A 12599-nucleotide genomic window follows, 5' to 3' on the forward strand; every position below is an offset into this window, starting at 1 on the left:
CCATGTTGCATCAGAACACAGCCCAAACCTTTACCAGACGCATCTGTACACACCACAAATCCTCCGGTACCTGAGGGAATAGTAAGCACAGGTGCTGTGGTCAATCTCGTCTTCAATTCAAGAAAACTAGCTTCACATTCATCTGACCAAATGAATCGCTGATTCTTCTATGTCAGTTGAGTAATAGGTTTAGCTATCTTCGAAAACCCTTCAATAAAATGACGATAATAACCAGCTAAACCCATGAAGCTTCGGATCTCAGGAACATTCGTAGGTCTCGGCCAATTCAATACAGCTTCGACCTTCGCAGGATCAACAGATATGCCATGTCTCGAAATGACGTGGCCCAGAAATACCACTTTGTCCATCCAGAATTCGTATTTGGACAATTTGGCATACAAATGACTAGTACGAAGAGTTTGAAGTATCAGTCTCAGATGTTCAGCATGCTCCTTCTTCGATTTCGAGTACACAAGAATATCATCAATAAAAACAATAACGAATCGGTCTAGATAATCTCTAAAGACCCGATTCATTAAGTCCATAAAAATAGCAGGAGCATTCGTAAGACCAAAAGGCATAACCAAGAATTCATAGTGGCCATACCTCGTACGAAAAGCAGTTTTGGGCACATCTTCGTCTCGAACTCGTACTTGATGGTACCCAGAACGAAGATCAATCTTAGAGTAAACAGAAGTACCCTGAAGCTGATCAAATAAATCATCAATACGAGGAAGTGGGTACTTATTTTTCACAGTAGCCCGATTCTGCTGCCTATAATCGATACACATTCGCATAGTACCATCTTTGTGGGGACCCGGACGCTAATCATCTTCTTAATCATCATTGGGATTTAATTAATCAGTTCTGATAAACAGGGTCTAAAAATTTTTCTTTTTAAAATGCAAATACGGAAGGTAATGGAATCTAAATAATATACATCTCAGTATACAATACTTTTCAGTATAAAAGTACAATACTGTACAATCTAAGGCTAAGGTTTAGTTACTAAATTCAAGTAAATAAACAAGTCTACAGTAAGTCCGGAATCACCACGCTAAACTCGTCTTCTCTCGTCGTTTTCTCGACCCTGATCTTGCCCCACCTGTTGTCAAGCACACATACAAAACAAGACAACAGCCGGATAACTCCGGTGAGAATAAATCACAGTATAAAACATGGTAAACATGCATATACACAAAGTAAATCATGAATTATTCTATCATGAATAAAACTAAAAGCAATAGGTTTCATAATCTATGAAATCAAATCAAATAAGCATGCAACTCGAATCTGATAAACATGCAGTTCAAATAAAATCATAAAACATGCTAGCAAAACTTAAAGCAATAACGATGGGTCCCATGATCTAGGAACCACATCCATGTAGGCATGCAGTCCTAATCAAATCATGTCTAGACTTGACTCGATCTATAACTCTAGGGATCCCGGGGTGAATAAGACGTCAATGCCTGTTACCTACTCAACCGATCGTGGTAACCGTACGTCTTATTCCTAGACTTCGGTTCGAGCTGTATCAACGGCTGGCAATAGGAGTAATACCTGCTCCTAAGTTGAGATACACCGAACGTCTAGAAGTCTGACAATGACTGTCAAGACTTTCCTATCTTAAATGCAATGAATAACAATCTGTAAACAAAGCATAATCATATTCATAGCTGAATATGACAATAATCTCATACATTTGAATACAATTCTATAATCAAAGCATAAACATAATAAAATATAGACAACAGTCTAGTATGTGATTTTTTTGGGAAACTCAAATGAGATTTCATTTGAGTTGGGACTTCCCGAATATCACATGCATTATACCTTTGTCGTCCCGGTCTGACGAAGACGATGACCTGTATCCAACTCTGTCCATCTCGAATCTGAAATGACAATATCGAATACTCTGTATCAATGAATAACTCAATACATAATCTGTTCTGACCAATACTCAAATCAGTATACAATCTGGTCAATATCTGAACAAGATACAATCTAATTCATGTCATCGACATTACAATACAATCTGAATAATTACAGAGTCTGATCAATCTCAATCAATACTGAATCTGATCAATATCAATCAAATGATGTTTCGACGGTATAATAATACAAGTCTGAATAACCCCGTCAATCTGAACATCACAAATATAATACGAACTCATAATCTGTGCCCACATAATTCATACTCTGAATATTAACACAATTCTGATATAAAATCTCAGTTAAATCAACTCCAAAAATCATAACAATTACAGAAACAATCTGTTCTTTAATCTGACTTCAATTATACGATATCTACGGTAGTAGAAACACCATATCTGAATCACATTCAGTTCTGACAATATCATAAATTCAAAACATGTCTAAACGTAGCAAAACTTACGTCCAGTTATAGCCTGCGTTGATAGGAACACAGTACCGAAGTCAGATTCAAAATCTGACGGACGGATTTCTCGTACTTAATTTCCAAACTCCAGAACAAAGCCTTTCCCCCATTTCACGATTTTCTTCTAAGCATTCTGAAGGATTTGCATGTGTATATATATATATATATATATATATACGTCCGTGACATGCATAAAAGCAAGTGGCTTATTCTTCATTTTACACGTCGCTCGCTAGGGCGGTCAAAACCTACCGCTAGGGCGAGTCAGTTTCGGTCGAGATCCTCGGCTGAATATCTCCTGTCGCTCGGGCGGTCAAAAGTTGCTCGCTAGGGCGAAGAACTCTCGGCCCTCACCAATTATACATGCGCGCTCGGGCGGTGCTTTTCTGCCGCTCGGGCGCGAGATGTTCGGCCTAACATCTTGAGATGTTCGGTTCAACATCTTGGCTTAACATAAACCAACGCCCGGCTTCGTCATTTGAGTTCCTATGACTTCCATTACGTCAATTAATCAACGTCTGATTAAAATGATTAAATCTCGGGCATTACATTTCTCCCCCTCTTAGATCTGAGTTCGTCCTGGAACTCATAAACAATCAATTCAGATATATCAGAAGAAATGTGTACAGAGTTTAAACCAAAACTCAAATATCTGATTCCAGTCTGGAATAAGAATTCACGAAGTATAATGTCATAATACTTCTTCTCCAGTTCTTCTGACAGAATCAATCTCGCATTACTGGTTATACAACATCCGTATAAACCAATCTACAGCTCATCACATATCAGTATCATCAGCTGTTAACAAATCTGTTTACCTCAAACAAAGACATAAACACTCATTAGCTTCAACTACCAATCGTCATCATCCGACGTTGGTTTCTTAAATCTGTCCATTCTGAACTATCTGCATCTTTCTTCGAATTATCTTCAAAAGAAATCTGTATTACTCTTCGTATACTGTCTTGTGTATACTATCTCATTATCAATCTGATAAGCTGATAGGTATTGTCACATAGTGATATTAGGTCATATCAATTAGTGCTAACATCCAGCACTATATAGCTCTATCAAAATCTTCCAATATCTGGACAATACGTTCTGACTGTCTGCCAATTGTAACACAATCTAAGAAGAAACTCATGATATACTCTATCACAAGTACAAAATCAACCAGACAATCACCTTCTGATATACTCTATCTTGACATTCTGTTGATTCTGATCATTCTTCTGACATCAATCTGTGTCATCTAGTTCTGTTTGTACGTTATCTGGTACAAACTAATTGATATAGATTGAACAATCTGTCAATCATAATCATATTATATCTCAATCTGGATAAAATGACGGTACTTTCATGACGAAAGCCATAGAAATGCACTCCATTTCTATTCATAGATATACAAAATCTGTAATGATCTTCTGATTTCTATCTTTTGGTCTATTCTGTTAGCGATTCATACATATCAGTACAATTTCTGCTAACATTTCGGTATAATTTCTGCCACAACTGATTTAATCTGTCTATATCGATATTGTCTGTTCAAATATCATACATTCTCGATCAGAAGAATGAAAACTGAATCCACAACTGTGTATTTCTGACATTATCTGCGATTTCAGATTCGAACGATTCTACATAAACAATCAGTAAATAATCATAAATTAAAGAAGAAATACCTACCTGGTATTCGGCTCTGACTATCAATATCAAAATCTGTAACCAATTCTGAAACATTCTGATATCATAGCATAATCAGTCCCATATAACACAAAATCAAATATCTGTTATTCTGACTGATGCTCTGTTCTGATTATTACAAACAAATTCTGAACATTCTGATCACATATCTGACTGTTTATACTAATCTGTATCAAACATACATGTAAACCACAGTAATATCAATCAGATTCAAAATACAAACAACCTATACAGATCTAGTGAGTTTAAGAAAACTTATAAACAACAATTGCTGGCAATACTGATAATTCTGACTACTGATCAATCTTCACAGTGCCCAAATCATTTGCTATATCTCATCTGCAAATAGACTATGCTCCCAAACAATATAAGATGTCTCAAATACTGATTTAGATCAATCACAATACGCAAGTAGATATAACATAATAAGGGAATAAGAGAATAAGGAAATCTGTAAAACTCAGAAATTCTGACTTTCTGACATTTCTACTAATTCTGATATATCTGTTACCTGTGTCGTTTACAGTTGCTGATTTCTGTCTCAACTGTGCAAATAATTCGGTATACAAACTGCAGATATCACATATTTTGAATACAATCTGTTTCAATTATGATTCATACCGGCTTAATTTCTGTATACAATAATCACGGTTCTCTAAATATTCAATAAAATCTTCAAATATTCCATTTAATCAATCAGATGCTGTTAACATATCAAATATCATGGATATAACAAGCATACAATCATCAGAATATCTCTGAATCTAAGAGTTAGCAATCTGTACCCTTCTATTAATCTTCAATATCATTCTGTACTGAATTATAAAACAACATTCAGTATCAACTCTAGATTCAATTCTGAAATCTATCTTTCAGATATAAAGAAAATCTAAAATCTTATCTGACAAACATCCGTCAACTCATCTATTACTGGAAAATCTGTCACCGTTAGACTCGATTTCAGTATATCTACCAAACACATAAGGATACCATCTGTTCCTTTCTGTGATAATCGAGCCATAACAGTACAATGATCTAAGGAATTCTGGATCTAGAATCCTCATTTCTCAACTAGATCTGATCTTAATCTTACCATTTCTGGAACACATTCCACAATATTTTTGTACTTGTTTAGCATCTCCATATCAGTAATGCAATTAAATCAGATCATCAACAACACAAGTACAGCACAATCTACTCACCTCATTCTTATCTTACTATAGTATATATATCATAAAAATCTTAGATATCATCATTTTCCTCAACCATCAAGGAAAGTAATACTACAGTACAACAACCCAATAGGTACAGCATATCTCCATGCTAATCAATCATAGATACTCATAAAAATGCATTAGTATATATCAATACATATGCAATATAATCATAAAAGAGTAGTACCTATGACTTGTTCTGAGTCTGTTCTTCTGTCATTACCACCAATGACTCTGCTCTCTAAAATCTTCGAGGACCCTTCTGGGGACAGACTCTAGCAAAGTGTCCCTGTTGTCTGCAGATATGGCAAGTACCAGTCACTCCCTGGCATTGCTCTGTGGGATGTCTCCCCCCACAAGTTCTGCAATACACCCCAGTATAGCTCGGGCTAGAACCACTGGAACTAGAGGAACCACTTCCTAATTTCTTGAACGGTTTCTTTCGAGCTTTTAGCAACTCTTGCTTTCCACTCGTGTTGCCACGTTCAAATCGGAGAGGGGATTGCTGTGTCTGGGATTGCTTCACGCTCAATCTTCCCAATTGTCTAATCAGACTCGCCTCCGCCCTCCTTGCTTTACTCAAAGCATCAGCAAAATGATAAGGTTGCTGCATGTTCATCAATGCAACTATTTCTGAATTCAATCCTCTGACGAACCGATTCACTACAGCTTCGTCATTTCCAGCCAAATGGGGAGCAAAATGCAGTAGCGTAGAGAATTTCGCAACATATTCCTCAACATTCTGTTGGCCTTGTCTCAAATTCTCAAATTCTGCTCTTTTGTCCTCCCAGTATGAAACTAAGAAAAATCTTTGATAGAATTCAGCTTTGAAGACTTCCCATGTGATCATAATACCACGTAGTTCTAATATGCCTTTGATCATAATCCACCAATTTCTGGCAGTCTCCCGTAACTGATAAACTACCAATTTAACTTTCTGTTCATCGGTACAATCAAGTAAATCAACTAGTATTTCTATGTCATCCAACCAGTGCTGACAATCTTCCGATGTCTCAATACTGCTGAGAATCGGCGGCCGAAGTAACTGAAATTCCCTCAACTTCGTTTCCATTGGAGTTTCTGACACATCTATCTGAGATTCTGATCTATCTATCTGATCATACGAAGTACTGCCTTTTTCAGGAATCCTTCGGGGAGCTATATCTGATTACCAAAACATTAGTAATCCAGTACAACCAATCTGTTCTAATCTTTCTCTGATCATCTTACTGCTGATCAGGAATCAGATCTGATTTATATTCAAGAATACATAATACCCATTCCACTCACATAATCAGGTAAACATGTATCTTAAAGCAGTAACACATAGTCTCATGCTAGCACATAATGTCAATCAACATTAAATCAATCTCATGCTAGCACACACATGCAAGGAAAGAAAATTCATCTACCCCGCTCATTTTCTTCTATTTCAATCTAAGTCAATCTAAAAACACAATCTCTCAGTTCTGACTATCTCAATCTAAAGATCTATCTCTAAAGGAACTATCAGCTCTGATACCACCTGTTGTGGGGACCCGGACGCTAATCATCTTCTTAATCATCATTGGGATTTAATTAATCAGTTCTGATAAACAGGGTCTAAAAATTTTTCTTTTTAAAATGCAAATGCGGAAGGTAATGGAATCTAAATAATATACATCTCAGTATACAATACTTTTCAGTATAAAAGTACAATACTGTACAATCTAAGGCTAAGGTTTAGTTACTAAATTCAAGTAAATAAACAAGTCTACAGTAAGTCCGGAATCACCACGCTAAACTCGTCTTCTCTCGTCGTTTTCTCGACCCTGATCTTGCCCCACCTGTTGTCAAGCACACATACAAAACAAGACAACAGCCGGATAACTCCGGTGAGAATAAATCCCAGTATAAAACATGGTAAACATGCATATACACAAAGTAAATCATGAATTATTCTATCATGAATAAAACTAAAAGCAATAGGTTTCATAATCTATGAAATCAAATCAAATAAGCATGCAACTCGAATCTGATAAACATGCAGTTCAAATAAAATCATAAAACATGCTAGCACAACTGAAAGCAATAACGATGGGTCCCATGATCTAGGAACCACATCCATGTAGGCATGCAGTCCTAATCAAATCATGTCTAGATTTGACTCGATCTATAACTCTAGGGATCCCGGGGTGAATAAGACGTCAATGCCTGTTACCTACTCAACCGATCGTGGTAACCGTACGTCTTATTCCTAGACTTCGGTTCGAGCTGTATCAACGGCTGGCAATAGGAGTAATACCTGCTCCTAAGTTGAGATACACCGAACGTCTAGAAGTCTGACAATGACTGTCAAGACTTTCCTATCTTAAATGCAATGAATAACAATCTGTAAACAAAGCATAATCATATTCATAGCTGAATATGACAATAATCTCATACATTTGAATACAATTCTATAATCAAAGCATAAACATAATAAAATATAGACAACAGTCTAGTATGTGATTTTGTTGGGAAACTCAAATGAGATTTCATTTGAGTTGGGACTTCCCGAATATCACATGCATTATACCTTTGTCGTCCCGGTCTGACGAAGACGATGACCTGTATCCAACTCTGTCCATCTCGAATCTTAAATGACAATATCGAATACTCTGTATCAATGAATAACTCAATACATAATCTGTTCTGACCAATGCTCAAATCAGTATACAATCTGGTCAATATCTGAACAAGATACAATCTAATTCATGTCATCGACATTACAATACAATCTGAATAATTACAGAGTCTGATCAATCTCAATCAATACTGAATTTGATCAATATCAATCAACTGATGTTTCGACGGTATAATAATACAAGTCTGAATAACCCCGTCAATCTGAACATCACAAATATAATACTGAACTCATAATCTGTGTCCACATAATTCATACTCTGAATATTAACACAATTCTGATATAAAATCTCAGTTAAATCAACTCCAAAAATCATAACAATTACAGAAACAATCTGTTCTTTAATCTGACTTCAATTATACGATATCTACGGTAGTAGAAACACCATATCTGAATAACATTCAGTTCTGACAATATCATAAATTCAAAACATGTCTAAACGTAGCAAAACTTAGTCCAGTTATAGCCTGCGTTGATAGGAACACAGTACCGAAGTCAGATTCAAAATTTGACGGACGGATTTCTCGTACTTAATTTCCAAACTCCAGAACAAAGCCTTTCCCCCATTTCACGATTTTCTTCTAAGCATTCTGAAGGATTTGCATGTGTGTATATATATATATATACGTCCGTGACATGCATAAAAGCAAGTGGCTTATTCTTCATTTTACACGTCGCTCGCTAGGGCGGTCAAAACCTACCGCTAGGGCGAGTCAGTTTCGGTCGAGATCCTCGGCTGAATATCTCCTGTCGCTCGGGCGGTCAAAAGTTGCTCGCTAGGGCGAAGAACTCTCGGCCCTCACCAATTATACATGCACGCTCGGGCGGTGCTTTTCTGCCGCTCGGGCGCGAGATGTTCGGCCTAACATCTTGAGATGTTCGGTTCAACATCTTGGCTTAACATAAACCAACGCCCGGCTTCGTCATTTGAGTTCCTATGACTTCCATTACGTCAATTAATCAACGTCTGATTAAAATGATTAAATCTCGGGCATTACAATCTTTCTTTCGAACAAATAAAACTGGAGCTCCCTATCGAGAAGATCTTGTAATTGTTCTTTCAATTCTTTCAATTCCAGGGGTGCCATGCAATAAGGAGCTTTAGAAATAGGCGCAGTCCCCGGCACAAGATCAATACTAAACTTCTCGATGAGGAGGAAAATCAGGAATCTCATCGGGAAATACATCCGGGAATTCTTTCGCAACAGGAATCTCAGATAAAGAAGACTCCTTCTTCGAAATATCAATAGCGTAGATAAGATAACCCTCATCTCCGCTAGTTAACAATCGGGACATTTCCAAGGAAGATACCAATGGAATTTTGGCTTGGGAACCCTTGCCATAAAAATTCCACTTGGGTCCATCAATAGGTCAAAATCGAACCACTCCATGACAACAATCAACAGTAGCTCGATTTGTCGTCAAGATATGCATGCCAACAATACAATCAAAGTCGTGCATTGGGAGGACAATCAAATCCAGAAATACAACATTATCCTCATATATCAATACACAATTATGCACAACTTTCTCAGACAAAATAATCTTCCCTGCTGGCGTGGCTATCGACAAAGTATCATACAACGGGGTACACTCAATATCATGAGATGCAACAAATGCATGAGATATGAATGAATGAGATGCTCCTGTATCAAATAAAACACGTGCAAGATAATCACAAAGCCTGCAAATACCTGCAATCATGTCACCAGGAGCTTCTCTCGCATGATCCTCAGTCATGGCGTACACTCTCACTTGAGGAGGAACTTGGGCACTCTGAACACCCGGTCCTCGATATCGTGGGACACTTGACTGCTGAAAAGATGGAACAGGAACAGTAGGTCTCGTCATACCAGGGCCACCTCTAAATCCTGGCTGGGGTTGAGCAGAAGTCGTACCCCTGTTTGGACATACTCGAGAGAAATGCCCTTCCTGCCCACATTGATAACAAGTACCAAACATACCTCGACACTGCTCGATAGTATGTTTACCTCCACAATGGCTACAATAGGGAGCAATCACGGGACTCCCTCTCTGTGATCCGCTAGAACTCGAAGAAGACGAAGAAGCAGAGCCAGTCTTCTTGAACTTCTTACCTCTCGGTCGCAAAGTAGGTTGCTGAGTTGACACCGGAGGTGGAGGAGTATACTGTGGACCTCCTCTCCTAAGTCCAGCCTCGGCTGCCTTAGCTCGTTCAACTGCCTCTGCGTAGCTGGTAGGCAATCCAGAAACAACATATGTATATAAAGCAGGATGTAAACCATTTACAAACCTGTTATATTTTGCCCTCGCATTCCCAGATACGTGAGGTGCATACTTCAGTAACGTAGAAAATTTCGAAGCATACTCTGCAACAGACAGCTTTCCCTGCTGCAGATTATTGAATTCATTCTCCTGAGCAGTATAATAAGAAGGAGGAGAATACTGCTCCAGAAATTGGGCCTTGAAGACATCCCATGTGACTTCAGTCCCGGCCACTTTCAATCCAATCTCAGCGGTTTCCCACCAAGATTTAGCTCGGTCTTTCAGCTGATACAAAGCAAGTTTCAGTCTCCGAGCCTTGGAATACTCTACAATATTAAACAAGTGCTCGATATCCTTCAGCCAGTCCTCAGCTCTTTCTGCACTCTCAGTGCCAAAGAACCTCGGTGGTTTCAAATCCTGAAATCGAGCCATCACCACATCCATGGACAATCCTTCAAATTGCCCAACAATCCTCTCAGTACTGCTACTCGCAGTCTCATTTGTGGGATCCATCTACAAATCAAAAGATGAATATCACAATTTCATAATCTCATCACCTCATATCATCAATCTCATCAGATACTTACTCAAATCAAATCACATAAGAGCAAGTAATACAAATAAGTCAAACACATACGCACAATTCATTTGTGCCTATTCAAGTGTACACAAGACTCAATAGAGCATTCCCAGCTATGCTTTGATACCATCTAGTGTGGGGCCCTTAGCTCCTAATCGTTATTACAATGCAATCTGATTATGGTTAATTAATAACAGCGGAAAACGAGTTTAAATTTTCTTTACAATGAGCCCAAGTCATTTTATTTTAATACTAAAAATAGTATCTCATCTCATGTCATAATCATGCCCACACGTAATCACAACCAATCACATACAAACATCTCATATCCTCGGGACATGCCCCAGTATATAGATAAATATACATATATATTGGGAACAAGACATAAACATAAACCTCAGCCCAAGCTGTGGCTCCCACCAGAAGTATCCTCTCCGGTCTCCTGATATCCTGGAGTACCTGCCATTGTCCACACACAAAGACAACAACAGCCCCCCTTGGGGGTGAGCAAAGCTCCGTATGGAACAACCAATCATATATACCACAGATATCTAAATAATGATATATCGTATGCAATGCGTGTATGTCGTAGAGGTATCATGTCAAATGCCCATCCACTGAGCACATGTCAGAATCAATCGAATCGCTATCAAATCAAATCAATGCTCGAGCTGGCACACCGGCCGATATGGGAATACACGTATGATAGCGTCGGCAAAGCGCCATCAAATCGCACATCTTATATCCAATCATATGGGGCCACAATTGTCTATGCTTTACGGGTCATATAATACCGGCATAGCGATTGTGTTCACAAACCCCGGAATCCAATCCAATCATATCAAGGTATCCAAGGATCATAGCTCAACGTGCATGTCATGTATCGATGTATGCATAAAATGATGTGTGTTAACAAAACGTTCATTTCATACATCGATATTCAAATCTCAATGTCATGTATGCCACATCAAATCAACAAATAGGCATATAGACACGTATTCCAATCCAATCATATATCATATAATACAAATACCTATCGTATGTTACCCGGTCGCAACATACCTCAATTCTTCGTTCCAGTCGATGTAGCTTGAAGATATCAGTATAATACTTTATCTACGTCAATAACATACTAAAAAATCATTAATATGAGTTTCAAATATCATTTGAAACTTCAAAAATTCATATCAAATCGAAATCAAAACATAATTCAATTCCGACTTCAAAACTTAGTTTCTTGTCAGTTATTCTACCACATATATAACCGACACATAATTCTTCAATCTCAATCAAATGATTAAAATTCTCTAATTATAATAAATTGAGAATAATTTACAATAACATCACTATAATCATGTCTTCTTCGTTAAAATCATACACTATTCAATAATCTTCAATTCCAGTATGATTTAACAATTTATCGGATTTATTCCAAAAATCGACGAATTTCAAACATCACCAAAACTATGAAATTTATACCTCAAATCGAAGACCTCGTGTCAACGATCCTAGATCTGAAGTCGGTTCGTCGATTGGATAAACCGATAGGCCGCACGACCGAAAAGAAAAATCAAAAACTCTATTCCCCTTCGTCTCGCCTATCTACTGTCTCTCTGTATCTTAAATGAGTCGGTGGAATTCACGTATGAATTCCACCGACTCAAATTATTTTTTTTTAATTTTTATTTTTTTAATATTTATATTATTATATTATATTGATAATAATATAATATAATATAATATATACTATTTAACATTTTAACGCCGGTATATCCCTTTGGACCAGTCAAA

This window comes from Primulina eburnea, chromosome 7, assembly GCF_022965805.1.
Source record: "Primulina eburnea isolate SZY01 chromosome 7, ASM2296580v1, whole genome shotgun sequence".
NCBI lineage: Eukaryota > Viridiplantae > Streptophyta > Magnoliopsida > Lamiales > Gesneriaceae > Primulina > Primulina eburnea.